General features: G+C 29.2%; 1 long non-coding RNA gene across 1 annotated transcript; it reads right to left on the reverse strand.

The window, feature by feature from the left end:
- Positions 1 to 75: 75 nt before the first annotated feature.
- LOC139427000 (uncharacterized) lies at positions 76 to 23,123 on the reverse strand. The gene is made up of 2 exons (XR_011638130.1): positions 23,061 to 23,123; positions 76 to 351 (listed from the first exon to the last, which is right to left on the reverse strand). It is a non-coding gene; the product is annotated as an uncharacterized lncRNA (long non-coding RNA).
- Between the last annotated feature and the right edge of the window lie 429 nt (positions 23,124 to 23,552).

The raw sequence follows: 23,552 nt of genomic DNA on the forward strand, positions 1-23,552 counted from the left end.
TATTTTCCTTCAATTATGCTTATAATATGGCATATATTTAGATAAAGTTACTTGATCAGTCAGCAATTAAATCTGTGAATGTTTCAGATGCCTTTTATTTCTCTAAAAAATAATAACTGTGGTTCAGAAATCAAACTTCATGGATTTTTCAGGATGTCATTTTTTTTTCATCTGTGGAAGGAGTGTCTCATGCAGGAGGTTTCATCAGAAATCTCTTATTTGCTACAGATGGTTTCAAGAAGTCAACATTTCTCCAGTTGTCATCTTTAAAAGAATTTGAACGAATTCTCTGAAAATTTGAATCCCTCTTGGTAACATCTTCTTCACCATTTTATTCAAGTATAATCAAGTCTGTTAAAGAGAATAATATATCAGAATTTGTCTCCCTTACTGATTATTATTAATAATTACCTATGAAGTTTGGTCAGCGTAATAATTTTGAACGCATTCGGCTGAAGTTTCTAATATGCATGCATCATGGTAATTTCCCCAGCAACCAGCTTGACAATCTCAGTTTCTTGTTTACTTTAGGTGTGGATGCCCATTCACCCTTTTGTGTAAATACTTACTTGTGCTAGACGGTGTTTTAATTCTTTTAGATAATTTGTACTTTTTTGTTTTTTTAAAGCACTTAACCTAAAAATGCGCGTCAGTGAAGGATATACAGCATCAATGTATACTAGGTAGGGACCCTTAACCTTAAAAAAGCAATAGTGCTAGAATATAACGGGCAGTGGCATTTAACTCTAAAAGACGTCAGTGTAGGGTAAACCGGGCAAATAGCAACTTTAATTAATACGATAAATGATAATAGCGGCTTTCCATACAGTAACATTTTCATTCCTATCTATTAACAATAGTAAAATTTATGAATTCAGGATTTCAAAAATTATCAGTCATCAATAGATATTATGATAATGAAAATAAAGTCGAATTTTTAAAACTTTTATTTTAAATTAAAACTTAGCGGAAGAACCGCATTTCACGTGGTCCCTTTTAATAACTAATTTATTAACACAACACATAGACACATAAAAATTACCTTTGAGTTGAAGTTTCAATATAAAGAAATCATACGTTTTTTGCCAGAACACATAATCGAAGATAATGCTTTGAAATCATGATTTTGTAAGTTTTCTCAAAATTCACTCATATTATGAAATTATTTAAATTTATGATACACTTGAAAACAATTAAATTTAAACCTAAAGTGCTCAAATCAGGATGGGCTTAGTTAGTGTAAGATGCGGAAGAAATGAAGCGACGGATGAAAAAAAAACGGAAGTACAAGAGTTGCCAGGTTAGATAGCTACGTTGCGTCGTTTTTTCAATAGTAATTTGGAGTTACGACATTTTCTATCTGCAAATTAAAGATTTAGTCGGAGTTACGGAATTTCAGAAAATTACTAAAAAACTAATTCTGATCCAAATTAACTAATTTTTTTAAATTTATTATTATTTTTTTACGAAGGTTGAGCGAAATCTGTCGAATAGTTCTTGAAAAATGGAATTTTTAATATCTGACGTTTTTGACATTCAATTTTTGAACCAATTTTGCTTAATTTTTGTATATTGTCGTCTAAAATTATATTCTATTAAAATGATACAAAAAATTGTATACCTTAAAAATTCAAAAATTTTTTGACCGTTCTAAAATAAAGTAATAAAAAATAATAAATGTTTACTAAAAGTTATTTTATTGTATGGAATTATCTTTGGATAAACGAACTTTATAATTAAATGCAAACATTTTTCTATTCGCTTGAAAAGTTCTCGAGATATAGCTTAATACGTCAAAAATAAAATTAACACTAAGGGGTAAAAACTTTGGATGGCTCTCTTGACCAATCTATTGAGACCATATATTTCCCAGATTGTGGCTATCCCTATATTTTAGGGATAAGATATCTGAATCCATCGAAGAAAAAAAGGTATGTTTATTATGAGAGCATTTGTTTTTGCGTAGGACTTCGTAACTTAAAATATCGTCTGCAATTATTAATTATCATAATTGAAGTCAACCCCTCGATCCATTAAGATTGAGTTCTAGAACAAGTAGATCCGATCATTAGATTAAAAGTTACTCAGGATAGTCAGTCTTTTATTTTTATTTTTATTTTGGAGCACTGTACAAGTATACTCACTTGAAAAGCAGACGACTGTTTCGATGACATAAGCAAATACCACGCTTTCAGTACCGAAACGCCCGCCCTTGTTAAAGCTTTTTTGCTCGTTACATTAATGCAGTAACCGAAATTTCACAGTTTAACTTCAATTATTAGGAATACTAATCAAATATTGTCGATTTTTTTAATTAATCAATTTTTTGGTTGATTGCACGAAAAAGTAAGATCGTTTTGACTTTTATATGATACAAAAGTTTTAATCAAGCATAGTTCTGTTTAACTTGACAATTAAAATGAATTGGTGTTAAAATATAGATTTTTTTAGCTGGATTTGAATCCAAGGAATTTTAACGAACTAAATTTATGGTAATTGGACGTCATTAATTCATTAAATGAGTTAATGACATTGCCTAACTTCTATTATAAACAAAGCTATAGCAATATTAGAGCATTCTTGCCATTTATTCAAAAAAATAAGATATCTTAAAGTTTTAAATGTCGCAAAAACTTAAATCTAGCATGTTCTTGACAAATAAAATCTAGATTTTATTTAGAGTTTTCGCTCCCAGTTATGTTTTTAAACTTCGTGTATAAATAATTATCTGTTTTTAAATATATTTTATTTATAAATAGCTCAGTGCAAGTAATGTAATAAATTCAAATAAATAAATGTTAATTTTGCTATATATGAAACTGTACTATGTACAAAAATACTGCTATGTAATAAAAAAAAATTTATCTTTAAAAAAAATGCTTCTCTGTTTTGACATTGAACGAATTGCCTCACTTTAGAATGCAACAATCGTGCGTTGCATATAAGTGATTTCAATGGATCTTTCTTTTCCGATTTTTTAACATATATATTTCAATTAAAAGAAAATTGAAAGTTAAAAATTTTACCATTTTTGTATTGGTACTATATATCATTAAATAAATTTTTTTACATTTAAACTGATGCATTTAACTAACATTTATAAAACTAGTCTTATAAATGTTATATATTTTCGAATTATTATTCAAGTTAACTTATCAATCTTATTATTTTCAGAAATACATTCTCAGCCGATACGAAGCATCTTAATATATACCAACGTTTTTCACAAAAGAGCCATTGCAAACAATAACCTCTAAAAGCCTTAAAATACGATCCTCTCTCTCAATATTTAATAAACCCCAATATTCCAAGAAAATTCTTCAGAAGATAACATCTTCTGAGTATCCCACAAAATCCCCTTGGTTTTATCAAAAATGCCATAAATTAATTTACCGGAAACAGTTAAGTGGGGGGAAAAGGAAAGGATGGCGCTCAGGATTCTATCTCGCAAGTCAGGGCGACGTTGATAAAATCCATCATGCTTTTATAGGACCCCCATAATTTACGACGTGGGGTTCAGCTTATGCATAAATTATACATGCACACTGAAGACGCATGCCTCCCACAAGTTGAATGTCCCCAATGTCAGGTCCGACGACTATCTATTCTTCCTAGGTCTGGCTAACTCTGAAGACAATCATGTTTGGGGGGGGGATGGTCTGGATGAAGGATGGTAACAAGGGAGGTGGGGGTTTTGTCCACGACACTGGGGGCTAAATTAATTTGCTGCATATCCATGAACATGATGGAAGATTTAGAGCCTCATGAATCTACAGCAACGATATAGGCTTGTTAGGATTGTCTCTTGAAAGTTTTAAGATATGTCGTCTTGATTTCCAGAAGGTTTTGAGCTTATACTTTATGACGTGGATAGTTTTTTTGCAGTTAAAAACATAAAAGAATATAAAAGGTAATATTTTATTTCAAACAAAACTTTTTAAAATTTTTAACATTATCTAAAACTAATGTGTTGAAAAAGTCGGTAGCACTAAAAACAAATGCTAAAAGAGAAAGAAAATAAAAAACTTTTTCTTTTTCTAATTAATGATTAATTCTAAATTTTCATTATATATACATTTTGTAATATTTTGGTTGCACTAAAACTTAAACATATTTTTTTAAATTAAGAGTTATAAACTATTTCTTAAATATCAATTTTAATCTATAAGTTTTTATTTGAAACACAGTAGCATATAGTACAAAATATCAGACAAAAATGAATAAATAAATATTTAATTATTTCGTTTGAGCCATGGTGCCTCAAGGGATAGAGCACTTGGGCTCCCAATTAGGTGACTCGGGTTCACATCCCAGTGATGGCTAGTTGATTCGAATTCTGCTCGCTGTTCGCACCGAGAATAGTACTGACGTAAAATGTCATCAGAGTTAGACGGATCATAGGTTAGATTCCCCTTACTGTCAGGCTAACCATGGGACGTTTTCGTGGATTTTCTCTCCATATAACGTAAATGCGGGTTAGTTCCATCAAAAGGTACTCTAAGAGGGCAGATTTCATCCAGGAGATTTCTTGTCTTCTGGATTGGGTTCAAAATTACAAGGATACGGATTTGAACATTGGTAGTCATAAACTCAAAATTGGAAAATCTGTTCATTGACTGTTATAAAATTAAAAAAATGGTTTAGAGCCTTGGTAACTAAAGGGTTATAGCTCTCGCTTCACAGTGAGATTACCCAGCTTCGAATCTCAGCGATGGATGATCTATACGAATTCTACAGCCGGCTTGCAACAGCAGACGTAAAATATCCTCAAGTTCGTGAGATCATAGGTTAGAGTCAATTGGCTGTGAAGTAATCGTGGGAGACATTCGTGTTTTTGCTCACCATGCAACGCAAATGCGTGTTAGTTTCATCAAAAGTACTCCACGAAGACAAATTTCTCCCAATATCTGATCAAAGAGCTTCCTAGTCTTCGGGTTCAGAATTATAAGGCTGTGGAGTTGAACATTAGTAGGTGTGCACATATAATTGGGTCGGCTGTTCAACGACGGTTTTAAAATAATATCGTTTTCATTGAACTCCTTGCATACTTGAAGAACATTATATTAATTCTAAGAAATGAAATAATTACCACAAGAATTTGAAAAATTCAAATTAAATATTTGAAACGGAAAATTGAATAACTCCTTTCCTTAAAATCCTGTTTAATTAATAAACTGGTAACTCTCAGTCTGGTTCTTCATGTAGAGCTGTCGATGCATTGACAGTTTTACCAATAATGTGCATTCAGGTAGTCACATATTCACTTGAGCAAGCTAACTTCAACTGAGAATATTTTTTATCTACTTGGCCCGAATAGTCGGTGTATACCAAAGCATTAATTTGTATTTTGCTTTGACATCAGTGTTTCATTATAAATCTTGGTTGAATAAGATACAGCAGTGCCTTAAGCACAATAACCCGTGATTTTCGGAAATTTTTTTACCAGAATCCTACTTCCTATGTCAATATTAATCTCCATACCAAGTAAAGTACCATTTTATTTGCAACATGCAACACTAAATATTTTCAGTTCAAATAAAATCAATCTGTCTAGAAAAACAATAACTTAGTAAAACGCTTATTCGGGTAGGTAAATGAAAATTTAATGATAAAGGGAGTTTTAAAGAGGTAATTTCAAAATTTTAGAAAATTAGTGAATTTTTCAAAATCCCATGACAAAAAATATGAATAAGCGCCACCAGGTGGTGCTCTGCGTTCTACTAATGTTTGCTACAACGCACCAAATACTGCTTGGTGGTTTCCACGCTCACCTGATTCACTTTGCTGGGAAGCTCTCAAAAATATCGTATATAAACGAATTGTGAAGAGTTCAATGAATTTTGCCGTAAAACTCGTTTTTGTTAATGCTACTTTTATATAAACTCAAGATGTGTTCGTACTCCGTCGGTGTCAAGTATGCATAACATTTGATGGGGCATTATTGTTGTATACATTTTGTGTTACTTTAGGCAGGAAATGCATTTATCTAGTACATGCATAGTAAATGCAATATCCAGAAGGTATTTCCCATTCATCATGTTTTCATATGTCCTTTCAAATCTTAAACCTTTGTTGCCACATTTCCTTAACGTAATATGTTGTTATGAAATTTTTAATCTTTATGAGATGCCATATCAATCATCATTTTTTTTCTAAATTATTTGAGACACCTGCTTGTTGCAAAAATATTTGTTTCTGAAATTTAATTATTAGGCTGAAAGCTAAGTTCCAACCGTTGGGTTTAATTGGCTTCAAAAGTTTAAAGCTTGGGAGCATTTTATTTTTCTCCAGAAGCTCTCTAGTCGTTTTACGTTATCTTTCATGCAAAAGTTGGTTTAATCACTTTTCACCGAACTCAGCTGGATGTCCAGAGGAAGGCTGAGGTTAAAACTCAACCTTTTTAAACTTTGCAGACTAACATTCTGCTTAAAATATTTAATGACACATGTTAATATTTATAAAAATATTTTAAATAAAAAATAAAAATTAATGCAATGTTAAAATTTAAAAATTCAATTTAAAATTGAAATGGTTTGAACTTTAAAAATGACAACAACAAAAAGCGGATAAAATTTAGTTTCGAATCAAATGTTTAAATTTAGTTATAAATTTTAAATTAGTTAAGAAATGTTTGATTGAATTTTACATAATTAAAAACATCAAATATCCACCGTTTACTTTTAATTTTTCTGTTTAAAATATAAAATTACTGATAAATTTAGTCGAACAATTTCACATTCTCTCCTTTATTATAATTTCAAATATTATAATTTAAAACCCTTTTTTATTTTTATTAACTTGTCTGAATAAAATTGTAAATTTATTGTTTACGATGCGTTTAAAAACCGAAAAACTTAATGTTTTGAAATTACTGCCAAAAATTTTTTTTCACTTAGTTCTTCCATTCTACAATCGATTAGCAGAACGAGAGAATATTAAAATCCTATTAAATTTAATGATAAAGATTAACTTAGCAAATAATTAATCTCAAAAAATGGCAACCACAACTTTCAAAATATTTTTTTTGATAAAAATACATAACTTTTTTTATCATGCTTGTGAAAAATCTTTAACTTGAAACATCACCTTCAAAAATAAACGTTATCGTGATTTATGAAAATGAAAAAAAAAAAAAAACTGAAAAAGCATCGAGACATAACACAAAAAAAACATAAAAAAACTGAAATTTTTGATACTTGAATTCCGGTAGAGTTTATTAGCCCCCTGAATTTATGTTCCTTACATCCCGCTATAACGTTAAATAAATTCTAAGCCTCGGAACAACTTAGAAAACTTGGTTTTTATGGCTCACATTAGTGTTAGAAAACGACCCCACCCCCCATCACAAATGACCCTATTTCTTAAAAGCGTGTTCTTCCACATAGGCTCTTTTTATTAAGGGAAATAGCCTGGGAATAGCCCTTAACTCGCATGGCCACTATCCCAAAAGTGCCCTTCTCTAATGACCCCAAAAGACGCCGGGATCAAAAATCCCTTGTTATATTCGCCAAGTTTGGCGCATTTATTTATTTGGTTATTTTTTTCCCGATGCTTTTACTTGGGGGAATTTCTAAATTATACATTATTCATGGCAGTTCTTAGAAAAGATCGTTTCTTTTTACAAAAATCTTTAGGAACCGTTTTTATCTCGTAGGGTGAGAAAGAATTTTCATTGAAAATGCTTTTTTGATCTTTCTTTACGAGGTATTTTTTTATGTTTTTTGTCATGAGGGTTTATTGTGAATTTTGACATATTGAAGTAATCAAAGTGATTTTAAATATGGAAGTGAACAAATTATTGTTAATGGAAAGGTAATTTTGTCGTAGTGAATCAAATGGAAATGTAATTTTTAGTGTGGGGACCTATGATGAAATTAATGTTTTACGTTATTAAAAATGCATTATAATTTAATTTTTATTTTATTTTTGTTTTATTTGTTTTGAGCGTTCTTGATACACCTTAATTATGTCAAGTACACATACAACATTTCGGCTTAGGCTAATGATTGGCTGATTAAGAAAAATATTTTAATGATACAAGAACGGAAAGAAATTTCAATTCACTGAACACAATTGTATAAAAAAAGGCAATGAAAGGATATCAAACGGAGATATAAACTTAGTGCAATGTGAAAATTAAAGGATAAAATATCAATAAGGTTTCTCAAGATCGTGTAGCCTGTATTTTTCTGTGGAAAGTAAATCCATTCTGGGCATCGGTAAAAAGTGAGGGAGTTTGAATTTTAGTATTCATGTCGCACTCTGTGGGACAAAGCATCAAATTAATCAAGTTAAGAAATCAGATTGTATTTGTTAAATCAGAATGTTCGTTACAACTAAGCGCGTTGAATTATTTAAAATCAATAAAAAAAAGCTTAAATATGTTTTCAGAAATAGATTTATTTCATAATTTTCTATTTACTGTGATTGGATGTTTGAAGTTTTGTTTGAAATTGAATCTCAGTGATTGTTCTTTGTACACAACATGCATGGCACAAAATACATTTTTGATAAAAATTATTGTTTTCAGAAAATATTTAAAGTTTTTTGACGAATTCATATCTTTGGATTTGAACACAGTTTTGGTCATTTTTTTCTCTTTTCCCACTCAATCGTATTCTGCAATTTAGGCAGACATTTGAGCAACAATCGAGACAGAAACTATTCATTGGTTTGCATAACAACAACTTTCGTAAGTTATTGCAATTGTTCGTTCTATAGCAAGATATATGATGCACTATGAATTGTATTTATTTATTTAGTATTTATCGGCATACGATTCTTGAAAAATGTAAACTTTAATCTGAAGGGTTATTTCTAAATCATTAAAAAACGAATACAATGTTGATGAACAATCGAATAATTTTTTCCGATAGTTTAAGCAAAATAATTTTATTATAAAATTTTAGCATTAAAGCAACCATTTATTAAAAATTTACTTATTAAATTACAAAATCGAATACACTACGGCTGTAAATACATAAAACCAGAAAAATGTATTTGTTATTTAATCAGTGCGATAAATAAAAAATGTCCAAATATTTATAATTTTACTATCATTCAGTGTATAGTGATTTCAAGTATTGCAGACTTTCCAAGCTCACCAGTGATTTGTCTTTTGCGAATCAAGTCAGAAAGGTGCATCTTTCGTTTGACAAGAGAGCACCCCTAGAGTGACAGTACCTCACGGAACCCGACGGATAGATGGCAGCACCACTCATCCGTGATGCCACTTCCTCGCTTTAGACATAGATCTGAAGGTAAAGGAAATTTTCTCCAGATCCATGCAATCCATGATCCTACTCAGCAACTGACCACAGAACTTTTTATTCAACAGAATTTGCAAGCACATATACGATTTTTTTAACCGTGTACATGGTCTTAATTGACTCGAGGAGCAAACCACGGCCCCTCCAGACCGGAAACCGATTATTTAACCACTTTGTTACCACACTGCTTTTAGTCGAAAGCTGAACAATTATCATCATAAAGATTTATTATGGTAAAAATTTATAGACAAAATTTTAAAATCGAAAACTTGTTTAACAATTACAGATTATCAACTCATTCTTTCAAACAATTGTTCTGATAATATTTGATTTTTTTTTTCAAATTTATGCCATAATCATATCAATTGCTAAATTTCAAAAGCTGTTTCATTTTAACAACTCTAAATGAAATCGAAGAAGAAGAAAATAAAGTTTGAGTTGACACTATTTGCTTGGACCGGGATAGTCTGGTTGGTAGAGCACTGGGACCATGTCCAAAAGGTCGTGGGTTCGATCAGCGCCGGCCGAAGACTTCTCGTATAGTAAATAGTGGCTGGTGCACGTTAAATCTGTCGGATCACAAAGTCATTCATGTTCCCATAACAAATCAATACCTCTGGGGGTACTGATCCAGGAGCTTCCTTGTCTTCTGGATTGCTTCAAAATTACAAGGCTACGGAGTTTAACATTAATAGTAAATCCAAAATTGAACCGGCTTTTCAACGACGGTTATAAAATATAAAATAAAATATTATTTGTTTAGTTATTGAAAAATTTTTTAGTTTAAAACGAAAATAATATATCTTTCATTCTAAGACAAACAGGTTCATCATGTTTAGTAAAATTTCATGGAAACATTTTTTAAATAATATGTAAGTGTTCCTTTAATAAAATGAAACATTCCAGCAAAAGCCCGTTGTGGGTCAAGATGTCATGGAGGTCAAAGTTCAACAATTCAGTGACCAATGTGGTCTCGCATTGAGCTTTGCTTGGTTTGATTAATTTGATTATTCAAGCTAATTAGTTTGATTAATTTAATTATTTATTGACTGATAAATTGCAAGTTAGAAGATGAATCGTGAAAAAAGAAAAATATTTTTTTTAAATGCTGTAATTTATTAATTTTGTTTTTTGTTCCATTTAGAAAAAAGATGGAAAAATCATCGTAATTAAAAATATAATTTGTTTATTTTCATTGAAATTGATAATTATGTATTGTAATAATTATGTATTGATTAATACTAATTAATATGCAAAAATCAATTTTTATTATTAATTATCGAAAAATTTATAATGGAATTAATTATCATCCTGGAGGAAATGTAAAGACAATCGATGTGCAATGTATATCTCACTACCACTTGATGTGAAATTGCGGAGCTTTAACCTCGATGATGAGTAGGTGGGCCAACCTTTGCCCACAACGGGCTGTTGCGAGAATGCTTTCCTTTCTTTATATTTAAACAAAAAATATTAGAAGTACCAAATAATGCCATGAATTTTATAAAACGATTCACATAATGTACGCGTATAGCTGGCGTTAAGAAAATCGAATTTTAGCATTTATTAATAAAAAACAAAATAAAGCATTTTATAGTCAATTTAAACTCCAATGTTCTCTTTGAAATTTTATTTCTGAAATAATTACGTTTAAAACCAAAATAAAAAAAATTACCTTCATTTATTTCTCTTTATAAGCAATTAAATTATAGAAAAAACAGCATATAATACGGATTTATAAATATGAAGAAAAAAAAATTTACATTCAAATAGAAGAAGAATTACTTTCAAATTCCCAGCCAATTTATTTGAGCCTTATCCTTCTTTTCCTTTCTACTTATTCTTTGTTATTACCGAAATAATTATGCGTGAATAATAAGTTTAAAAGGAAAAGAAAACGAATTGAAAGAAGATTAAAATTGTAAAGCGGTGAAATAGGTGGAAATTACCAGAAGAGATTTGTGGTATAATCGATGAAGATGATTGCGGCCGATTATATCGATTGACATTTTTAAATTATGTCATTTTGCTAATGTGAGAAGGTCCTCTTTCTGAGGGACGTTAAGTAGGCATATGTCATAATGACGTTAACGGAACAAATTAGGGACTTGCAATTACGACGTCGCTCCTTTAATAAAAAATCTTTCTTTCGGTATAAAATAATATTACACAGTAAAGCGTCTTAATTTTTGCCGTTAGTATTTCCTGACAAAAAAAAAAGAATAGAAATAGAAAATATGTATGTATAATTATCGTAGAAAAGGGTCAGCTACTGTTCGCTTTGCTCACAAGCCCCCACGGTTGTGTCACAATATTCCTTTCTTCTGGGTGATAAACAGATTTTTCATCAAAAATACTTACAGTACTCTGCTTTTATAGATTATTATAGATTAACTCTATTTTTTAATTTTGTTATTTATTTTTATTGTATCCCAGGTTTGAATCTCAGCGGTGGCTCGTTGATATGAATTGCATACCCTCAGTTGTTGATGGATCATGGGTTAGAATATCTTTATCATCTGGTTAATCGAGTGAGGGTTTCGTTGGTTTCCTCTCCATGTAAGGCAAATTCATGTAACGCGGGTTAGTTCCATTAAAAAGGCCTCCACAAAGGCAAATTAGTTAAATACTTGATCCAGAAATTCCCTTGTCTTCTGGATTGGATTCAAAATTACAAAACTATGGAGTTGAACGTTAGTAATCGTTAACTCAAAATTGGTTCTGCTGTTAAACGACAGATAAAAAATGAAATAATGGATGTTTTGGTGGTCAAAAATCTAAATCCGACAACGAAAGATATAGTTTGTCAGAAGAAGTACGTTTTTGATCCTATTACAAAATTTAATTAACATATTTTAGACAACTAAATAACATATTTTAGTTCATCTCTTAAAACCATTAATAGTAAACCATAGCTCACAAGAATCTGATCCTTAGAAGAAAGCTTTTTAGGACACAATTTTCCCCTTCTACTGTACACTAATACACAATTATTTAATTAAATAATTTCAATAATGCAATTATTTAATCATTATTTAAAATTCAAATTATAAGATAAGACAATTTCATTATTTTAACTAAGTAAAACAAATTCAACCGAAAACTTAGAATATCAAGCAGTAGGCATTTTTATTCTTTTTTTGAAATTAAACTTCTGCGCTTTTTTCAATTTAAAGTTGGTGACTCTGCAGAAGTATAATTCATGAAGATGTTTGAAAACGAAGCAAAAAATAAAGTTGAAATACCTGTTTAAAATAAATAAATCAATAAATAAAAATAAAAGAAGTAGGCACGTGTTATCTCTTTTCCAGATTAATTATTTAACTCCTCTAAATATTTCTTGCGTATTCATTTCCTCAACTAAAAATAAATAACATCAAACTAATCATTTACTGTACTAAATAGTACCAAAGTAATAATTTACTCTCGTACTATTCTGAAACAGAAGGATTTTAGAATATCACAAGCTAAAAATATAAAACTTAAAAGTACTTCTATCTAAATCTTTTGAAGCAGTTTAAGTAAAAGTTTAAAAATTTGCATGGATTCTGGAACTATAAAAAACGTCACAAGCATAACCCCGAGTAGCATTAAAAACCGATCAAATATCCTCTGTCCAAATATTCGTCATCATTTAGCTTTCAAAGTTGTCAAGGGAGATATAAATCTTTCAAAAAGCTAAAAAAAATTCTGCTGGTCCCTTAGTCTTATATATTCGATTTCTGCAACCCCCAGAAGAAAAAGAAAGAATAAGAATAAGGGGCTTTGGGCTCCCTTAAATAATGCAACATAAATCCCTATTTCCCCACCGCATGCAGTCAATCTCAGAAACGCCATATATTTATGGTATAGGGGAGACTTTTCCCGATATTGATGAAAACGGGATTAACTAATTGCCTTTTTCTTCCGATATAAGATTAAACAATCATGAAGACTCAGAAGTTTAAGAGAAACAAACTTTGTTTGGGATAGATTACTTTTGCTCTAAAGAGCACGATTTTGATAAATTATTTTTCTTTGTAGGGTGCGTCTAATTGAGTTTTACATCCTGGTATAGAAATAAAAAATGTAACAATAAAATAGTAAAAGTTGTTAAGCAGCACAAAACCAGCATTCTAATAAGATGTTTTTGTGAAAGATCTTTTTGTCCTCAAGAACTTGTGAGTAAGTAAATATGAAACTGCTGTAGAATCTACACTCTGTTGCAAGTTAAGAAAAGTCGACAAAAAATTCAGGGATCTGTTTCAATGTTAAATAATTGCTACTGATTTATTTTAAAGTGTTGAAAAGTTCTGTGCCTCTTGAAATTAGATGACGAGATTAGATTTCGTATCAATTTTTCCTTCGATTGAACTTCAAATATACATTCAAGCTATATTATTTTTTCATTAATTAATTCCTACAAGTTTTCAAGTTTGAATCACGGTGGTTCAAGGTATAATAGGTAACGTTTGCCTCGGTGACCCACGCTCAAATCCCAGCGTTGTCCTGGTCAATAAGAAATTCTACTCCGGGCTCACACTGGCCTTAGTTCCCATAAATTATCCTCAATAGTAAGGTACATGGACCCTGGGTCAAAATCTCTTTGCCGTCGGCATAACTGTGGGAGAGTTTCGTGGTTTTTCCTTTCCATGTAACACACATGTTGGTTAGTTCTATCAAAAAGTCTTCTACGAAGGCTAGTTAGTCTCAATGATTGATCCAGGATTTCCTTTTTGTCTTCTCGATCAGGCTCAAAAGTACAAGGGTAAAGATTGATGGTCACAAAGTAAGGATCAGGTCTACTGCACAAAGCTGGCTATAAAACAAAATAAATTGTTTTAAAACTTTTTATTTCAAGAACTGAAAAAAAAAGATTACTCCATGCAATCTGAAATATTTTAGACATATTACTAACTTTTTTTCAGGAGAAAGAAAACTTTGTTTTTTGCATCATTTAAAAAATAAATAAAAGAAAAAGTTATGTAATTTTAAAATTTATGTTTTAAAATTGCATATAAGTATAATAATGGGTCATTTTAACAAAATCAAATATAATTAAAGCATAATATTTTTATTCATTTCTTTATTTAAAAGCAGCAATCTGGTATTTTTTTCATTTTTTCAAATGTCTCGCGGAAAATTCGAGAACATATTTTGCGTGTGCTTAAACTGTGCAACAATATTAAAAAAGCAAAAGCCCTCGATGCATGGCCTTTTAAATTACTATCACATGATTTAATAAGCAATGTGATTTAAAATTATTTTTTATTTTAAAACACGTAAATAAGTTAACGATCAATCCTTGAAATACCAAGCATTTTTAACAATTAATTCGGCCAAAACAAAAATAAAAAGGAATAAATAAATTGCTTTTTTTTTTCTTTTCAATCGATATGAAAAGAAAATAACTAATTGTTTCATTTATTTATTATTTCATTTCTTTGAGAAATAGAGATTAAAGTTTTTTTAAAATCACATGCATTTTTGTCAATTCAAAATGAAGTATTAAGCAGAATAAACTAATCTAGTGAAACGAAATTAATTTCGCATGTGCAAACTTTACATAAAAATATTTAAATTTTCATATGCTATGGCTTGCTAAAAATATGTAAAATTACTATTGCTAATTGGAATGTAGAAAAAATATTATTTCATACCATTGAGATCTAGGAATGATGTTTATCTAAATTGTAAACCTTTAAAAGTAGCACGAATGTTATAAATGGAACAGCAATACCATATCAGTATAAGTTAACAATATTTTATCTATTCATGAAAAAATAAAATCGATTTTTTCTTCAAATTACATACTTTTTTATTCATTAGAGAAAAATAAAATTTCAGTTAGGCACTCTATTAATTGTTTCTGGCATATAAAATTACAAAATGTACAAACTTAGTATTTTTTTTATTTTATTTTAAATAGCCATTTTTCAGTTCTAATATTTACTATTTTGTTATAATTTCGGTATAAATATTTACTTCATGTTACTTTTTCAAAACCTTCGTAATTTGTTGAAAAAAATCTACTTCTTCAATTTTTTTTTGTAAGTGAAACTTAGTTTTACTAAAAAGCAAAATTTAGATATTTATTCAAAAATAGTTTTGAAAAAATCGCACGGACACAATTTATTTAAAAAACAAAAAAAGAGTAAATAAAATGTTTCATCAAATTGTAACCTCTTAAGTAAAAGATGTACAATAAAATAATTATAATTTAAATTTTCGGAGAAGTCTATCAAACATCTGCTCATCAAAACAAAATATGTTATGAATTAATATGCAAGTTTATTTCCTGAACTTAAGTATATTGCAAGAGTTTAAAACGAAAGTTTATTTCCTAATATGATTCCATTTTATCGATCCGGGGTAAAATAAAGTCCTAATTTAGCAATTTATTAATTGTTACACTGTCAGAGTAAATTACAAATTGTACCTAGTTTGTAACGTTTTTATTCATTAAAACATTATTTAGTGTGTTTTTTAATTTCATTTTAAAATTAAATGCTTTTTCACATCCAATTCCTTAAATGTATTGTTCTGGTCATTTTGTCAAAACTTTCGTGATTAACTAGGCAAAAAAAATCCTTAATTTTTCCGTTCCAAGAATACTTCAAACAAAAAACAAATTTTGAATATTTATTCAAAACTCTTTTCAAAAAAGAAAATAATTTACTAAAAAAAAGAAGCAAATAAAAAGTGTCAACAAATCGTAAATCTAATTGTAACCTTTTCATTGAAAAATTTACGCTTAAGTAAATATTCCTTAAAAGTAAAGTTCTATCTATTATCTTTTCATCCCAAATCTTTTAGAGAATAAAACAATAGATTAGGTAAAACGAATAAGGACAAAATGTCGTTAAAAGTGAAAATCCTGCTGAAAGAAATGTTTGGAAAACAAAATAAAAAGATAATGTTCAATATATTCTAGAAACTAAAAACTTCTTTTTTTAACACGCTGTTACATAAAATGTGCATTAGGCTTAAAATAAACCATGTTTCTTTTCTTTTTTTTATTGTTACGTCTGACGCTTTCAGAGAAAAAAAGAGCTAAATATATGACTCTTTATTTGATATTTTTTGTGCATGAAATTCTGTACATATTTAAAGAACTTATTGGAAGAACATACTAATTTTAGTTTTATTAATCTACAAAACATTGATTAATTTTGGAATTGAAATTTCCGAGACCTCCACGAAAAGTATAGTTTCTGAGTGCATTGCAATTAACAGTTGACTAGTAAAATTAAAAAACATTCTTTTTTCAGCAAATAAAACACTAAAAGTGCAAACGCTAAGCTATTTATGGAATTCACAAATTGGAAGTTTTAATACAAAAATATAAGCAAGAAATGATCTTTTTTTCCTATTCTTAAAGCATAAAATGAGATCTAAATTGCTGAAATTCACTAAAATATCCAGTAGAAGTTTAATCCCCACATCTCTTTACTTATATTTGTTTGGGTGATTTTATATTTTAATTTAATTGTTGAAATATTTCGTTTCTTTATTGTGAGGTTATGAAATTGGACGTTAGATGATATTTTCAAGTGGGTTAGTGTAGCATATCAGTGAGCTTATTATTATGGACATAGGTCAAAATGCGTGTTTAAGATAATGGACATAGCTCAAATAGCTTATTTAAGAAAATAAGCATAGCTCTAAAGGCATATTTAAGAAAATAAACATAGCCGAAAAGGCATATTAAAATTGGATATGACTCAAAATGCGGGTTAGAGAAAATGGACATAGCACGAAATGTGCATTTTGTATGGCTTAAAGTATGAGTATGGGAAAATGAACATAGCGCAAAATCATTTTCAATGTTATGTGTCTTTCAATGTTATTATAAACAATTAATCATTTTCAATGTTATGTTTCTTTCAATGTTATTATAAACAATTAATCATTTTCAATATTATGTTTCTTTCAATGTTATTATAAACAATTAATCCAAGATATTTGCTTACTTTTTTAAACAAGAAGCATAATCATTTCCGATCAAATTTTTGGATTTTAATGACGGGATTCAGATATCCAAATGGATAAAATTGTATTTTAAATAGCCGTCAATTGTGGTTGTGTTTTATATGCACTCATTTTCTCAGCTACTCATAAAATCATTAATTTAAAGCCAAGTGAGAGGAAAATGGTATAAAATAGATTCTATTAAAAGAGACGAAGAATTTCTTTTAAAAAAATTCAATGTTTTAAGTTTTATATAGTACAATATGAAAATACCCCAAAGATTCGAGTTACACATCCCACAAAGTTTTGATAAGAAATATCTTAAATTATTTCAGATTTAAAAAAAAGCAAAAGCACATAATTTGAATGAACCCAATGTTTAAACTTCAACTTGAAGTGCTGTATTTACTGTAAAGTGTGTGATGACTAGTTTCTTTTTACAATATTTCTTAAACTTTACTTTTATTTTCTCTTTTAAGAGTTTAATGTAGATTGATTTATCGCTACTTCGCTAAAGGTTAAGTATGATTCCTAGCGAGCCCAGCTCAAATTAACAAGAATGTAATATGCTCTATATTGAAAGGATTAAATTTGAAATATATATCGAACTCGAAGAGCAAATCGCTTTTTCTGAAAATTAGTTTAGCTTAAAAAAAAAAAAAACATTATTATTACATTTTACTAAGTTGTTTCTAGATAATTTTTAATAATATTTACCATTTTCAATTCGAGCAATTTAGTAAAGCTAAAAGAACAGTACATATTGGTATTTGTCTCAAAGATATACTTTGCTAGAAATGCAACTTAATTAATCCTTGAAAAATATCCTAAATTATTCACCAAAAATTCTTAATTAACTACTTTAATAAAAGTACATTCTAAAATTTTCAAGTTAATGTTTATTTTATTTCATACCCATGCTATGTCATTTCTTCGAATTGAATGCATTTCATTTGGTTTATAAATATATATTTTAATTTAAATTTAATTATAATCGGAAATTTCAGTCATTTCAAAACCATATTTCGATCTTTTTTTTCTTAAAAATCTATTCAATTTTAATATTTACTTTCGAGAAATTTTTAAATGTAAACAAGTTTTAGAAACAAATTAAAACCTTTTCTTTCCCAAAATATTCCGAAGCTGAATCAAGCTCTACAAACGCTATCTCTCTAGCATTTGAAATTATTAATCAATTTTAGTTTGCTTCAAATGAAATGAAACTTTACTCCGTTAGATAAGACAATTCCTTTGACAAATAAGATAGAGATACGTATAAAAAAATCAACATTCATATGCATCTGGAATTCGAAAGTCTTAATCAAAGGTAATTAACAATTCTTCCTCCATTCCCGAGCGACGCAAATGTCGAATTATGAATATGGGAGTGCAATCAGTTTTAACTGATGCGATTAAAAATGTTCCCTGTAGGATTAGAATTTCTCTATTCCTGACAGAAAAAAAAAGAATTAATTTTCTGCTATTCGTGAGCTCTGAGTGTTCGTTCGTAAAGGGTAGGAAGAGTTAATCTCTTACGACTTCTGTTTCTGACTCTTTGGTATAGATTTGAAACAATGCATCTTGCATTGCAGATGGATCATTATTGAGTAGTGCGGCGTCCTTATTTAAGTCTTTATCGCCTTCTTGGCATTATGGACACTAAAATGAATGTCTTTATTGTCCTGATTTTGTCTGAAATACTTCATTTTAAATTTTGTTTAAAATTAACAATACAAAGAGCCTTTTTTGCCAAAGGGATGTTTTTAAAAAATTATCTCAATTATGTTTTATTTATTTAAATTTTTTCGTGTGTGAGATTCATTTTGTTAAACAGAAAATAAAAATATAGTTGAATTAATTTACTTTCGCTAGCGGAAAAGTACTTATTATTATTATTAATAATAATAACAATAATATTTCTATTTCAAACGTCGTTGAATAAACAGCTTTAAAACAATCAATGCAATTTTGTTATTAACATAGCAATTTTTCATGGAAGATATTTCATGAAAGATTTTTTGACTGAAATTAAATCTTATTTGTGTTACAAACAGGAAAACAACCTTAAACCGTCTACTGTAAACCAGATGATGGTTAATGGAATAATCAATGATCATAATTTACATGAGCGATGACGATAATTTACATGAGCACTGTGATAAGAGCAAGCCAGGTACAGTATATTTTTGACCAGATTCAAATCGTGATCACCTCGTTAAGAAGTAAGTGCTCGATATATATATATATATATATTATATNATCAAAAATATAACTTTTGTCTATTGTATATGTTTACCTAAGGGGAAAATATCAGACATGCTTCTCTTATCTTTCCGTACCCCGCAAAAAATGTGGCACAATCCACATCATTTAGCATGTTCAACATGCATATTGTTCTGTAATCTGATTAAATATATATATAATCTGATTAAATATATATATATATATATTTAATCAGAATTACACGATTTCTATGTGCTTTCTGAACTCTGAATTCTAATCAAAAATATAACTTTTGTCTATTGTATATGTTTACCTAAGGGGAAAATATCAGACATGCTTCTCTTATCTTTCCGTACCCCGCAAAAAATGTGGCACAATCCACATCATTTAGCATGTTCAACATGCATATTGTTCTGTAATCTGATTAAATATATATATAATCTGATTAAATATATATATATATATATTTAATCAGAATTACACGATTTCTATGTGCTTTCTGAACTCTGAATTCTAATCAAAAATATAACTTTTGTCTATTGTATATGTTTACCTAAGGGGAAAATATCAGACATGCTTCTCTTATCTTTCCGTACCCCGCAAAAAATGTGGCACAATCCACATCATTTAGCATGTTCAACATGCATATTGTTCTGTAATCTGATTAAATATATATATAATCTGATTAAATATATATATATATATATTTAATCAGAATTACACGATTTCTATGTGCTTTCTGAACTCTGAATTCTAATCAAAAATATAACTTTTGTCTATTGTATATGTTTACCTAAGGGGAAAATATCAGACATGCTTCTCTTATCTTTCCGTACCCCGCAAAAAATGTGGCACAATCCACATCATTTAGCATGTTCAACATGCATATTGTTCTGTAATCTGATTAAATATATATATAATCTGATTAAATATATATATATATATATTTAATCAGAATTACACGATTTCTATGTGCTTTCTGAACTCTGAATTCTAATCAAAAATATAACTTTTGTCTATTGTATATGTTTACCTAAGGGGAAAATATCAGACATGCTTCTCTTATCTTTCCGTACCCCGCAAAAAATGTGGCACAATCCACATCATTTAGCATGTTCAACATGCATATTGTTCTGTAATCTGATTAAATATATATATAATCTGATTAAATATATATATATATATATTTAATCAGAATTACACGATTTCTATGTGCTTTCTGAACTCTGAATTCTAATCAAAAATATAACTTTTGTCTATTGTATATGTTTACCTAAGGGGAAAATATCAGACATGCTTCTCTTATCTTTCCGTACCCCGCAAAAAATGTGGCACAATCCACATCATTTAGCATGTTCAACATGCATATTGTTCTGTAATCTTGCTTGCAAGCTTACTTGCAAGCTTACTTGCTTGCTTAAATTTATCTTGACTACATAATAAAATACGATTATACGAAGCAAAATGAGACAGAAGTTGCGATATCATAAAGTTTAAAGCAACGTTGGAACAGTTGGAAATATTACAAGAAAAATCTGTGCGAAAACACACGAAATAGAAATGATAAATTTAAACGAAAGTAATGAAAAAAATTTAAAAAAATGCTTCTTACATTAAATTCAGCTATTTGTCTAGACGTGATCATATTTAGTAGTAACAGAAACATTAGGTAGCTGTTTACAAAACAAACATGTACATTTATTTGGATTTATCTGTATATACAGTGTGTTGAGGACGATCTCCATGAATTGAAATATTAAGTTGGAACTTTTATGCTGCTTTTTGTGAACATAAAACAATCTTTCTTTCGAAGTTATATTTTTATTTAGCAATTGTAGGGTTAAAATATTAATTTCGATACATTTTATTTGAATAAATTCATATTAAGTTTGAACTCCTTGAATACATCCATATTAATGAATATATAAATCGGCCCTGAATATATCCATATTAGGTTGGAATTTGGTTTCTGTTGCTTTTTGTGAACATGAAATCTTTATTGAACAACTGTAGAGTTACAATATCAAATTCTATAAAACATTTCTTCATATGATCGTAAAATTTATGCAAATCTTAAAAATCATGCTATTACAACCATTGATCTTAAAAATTTGAAAATATATTCTACAAATATCTCAGAATTAGTTTATGGAGCTCGCTTCAAATTGTAAATTTCCAATATCAATAAAATGGGAATTTTCAAATCAGTTTAAGCAAAGACACCATCTAAAATAAAGGAAATATAGAACAGCAATGTTACGGCCTTAAGAATTTAGGTAAAACGTTTCAATAATAATATGCACCATACAAATATGTATTTTAAATTATCACAATTGCTAATTATTGCTTACTTCCCAAAAAGTTTAAAAATACTAATTCGAATAATTGATATAATTTTAAGCAAGCTACCTAAGTTACCTCAAAGTCAGTCCCTGAATTTTCTAATTAATCAGATTAACTAATATGATTCTGAATATTCTATTACTATCACGTTTCTTTGCTAATATTTAACCTTGTTTGACGTAAATGTTGCCCATTGGCGATTTTGGCGAAGGCATGCACCTTCAGATGCTCTTAAACCCTTTGATCCGGTTCCGGAGACAAGTTCCGTATTAATCGCTCTTCTGAGTAATTAGGAAACCAGCGGAAATAGGCCTCCTTGTCCCGTGCTGTCATTAAACCGAATGTCACACGCACGCTATCTCCCCGCTTATATGTATTCGTTGGGTATTTATTCTGAGGTCCTCCATAAGAGGAAGGGAGTTTTGATCCCCATCCTTTACATAGTGTCCAATGCAGAGATCTTAGAGAAATGTTTTTGAAACCTTTCCTCAAGGTTATGGTGAGGTTGCTGTAATTAAGAGAACTATGATTCGCATATGTTGCGTTGAACTTTAATGACGAGCTTAGATTCCTAGGCTTAGGGCTAGGAGCAATTGGATATTATAGATAAACATGGGTCGGGAAACTTTGACTATTAGGCTCTTGCTTTTTGAAAGCATATTTTCTAGCCTGTCAAAAAGGCTAGACTGTTCTATATCTATAAAAAAAACGAGTTAGATATGATTACGTATTCTGAAAAAAGTTCTAAAAGATTGAGATAGCAAAAAAAGGGGTGAATTAGAATCTATACTTTGTAACTTTGATCCTATACTTCGTCAGTTTCAATAATTTTTTTATGATTTTTTCGTTACGTGGTGTATGATTCCTGCTCCGAAATCTATAAAATTATTGAAGAAATTCGGTAATTTTGCATAAAGTAATAAATAATAAGAACAATAAAATAGTGTAAAGGATTTTAACAAACCTGAACTCAAATGAATTCTGTTAGAATTAGGAGGTCAAAAATAAGGATGCGAATTTTAATCATTGAACCTATATGCTTCGTCTCTTCCGATAATTTTCTTATTTGTGACACTTTTACGTGTTCTAAAAATCTCTACTTCGTTTTAACGAAAATCATTGAAGAAATTTACTTTTTTTATACAAAAAAAATAAATAAAAAATAACTGAGAAGAACAATAACAATATAAAAGTTAATTCATAAAATCTGAACTCAATTAAGTATTAAAAGAAAGAAGTGGTCAAGAATAGGGATGCGTGTGTTATGTATCATACCCATGCTTAGTCAGTTCCAATTCCAAAATTTCTTCTGCTCCATAAGATTCTTATTTCGTAATCTAGAAAGTTATTAAGGAAATTAAAAGATTTTTACAGAAATGAATAAGAAAATAAAGAGAATAAAAATGTTAAAGTTATTTCAAGAATTTCAAACTCAGTTTACTACAGAATGAAAGAAGTGGACAAGAACAAGGTTGCGTATTTTATGAATCGAGCCTATGCTTTGTCATTTCCAATAATTTTTTATTTGATTCGTAAAATTCCTTACGTTCAAGATCTATACTTCCTAATCTAGAAAGTTATTGAAGATAATCAGAAATTTTTACTGAATGAATGAAAACAAACGAAACATTAAAAATAAATAAAAATATTTCATTAAATATGTACTTACATAAGTATCGAAGGAAATGGTAAATAATAAGAATGCGTGTCTTAATTATCGAACCTATGCTGCTGCGTCAGCTCTAAACATCTTATTATATAATTCCT

This window comes from Parasteatoda tepidariorum, chromosome 1 (genome assembly GCF_043381705.1).
Source record: "Parasteatoda tepidariorum isolate YZ-2023 chromosome 1, CAS_Ptep_4.0, whole genome shotgun sequence".
In the NCBI taxonomy this organism is placed as follows: Eukaryota; Metazoa; Arthropoda; class Arachnida; order Araneae; family Theridiidae; genus Parasteatoda; species Parasteatoda tepidariorum.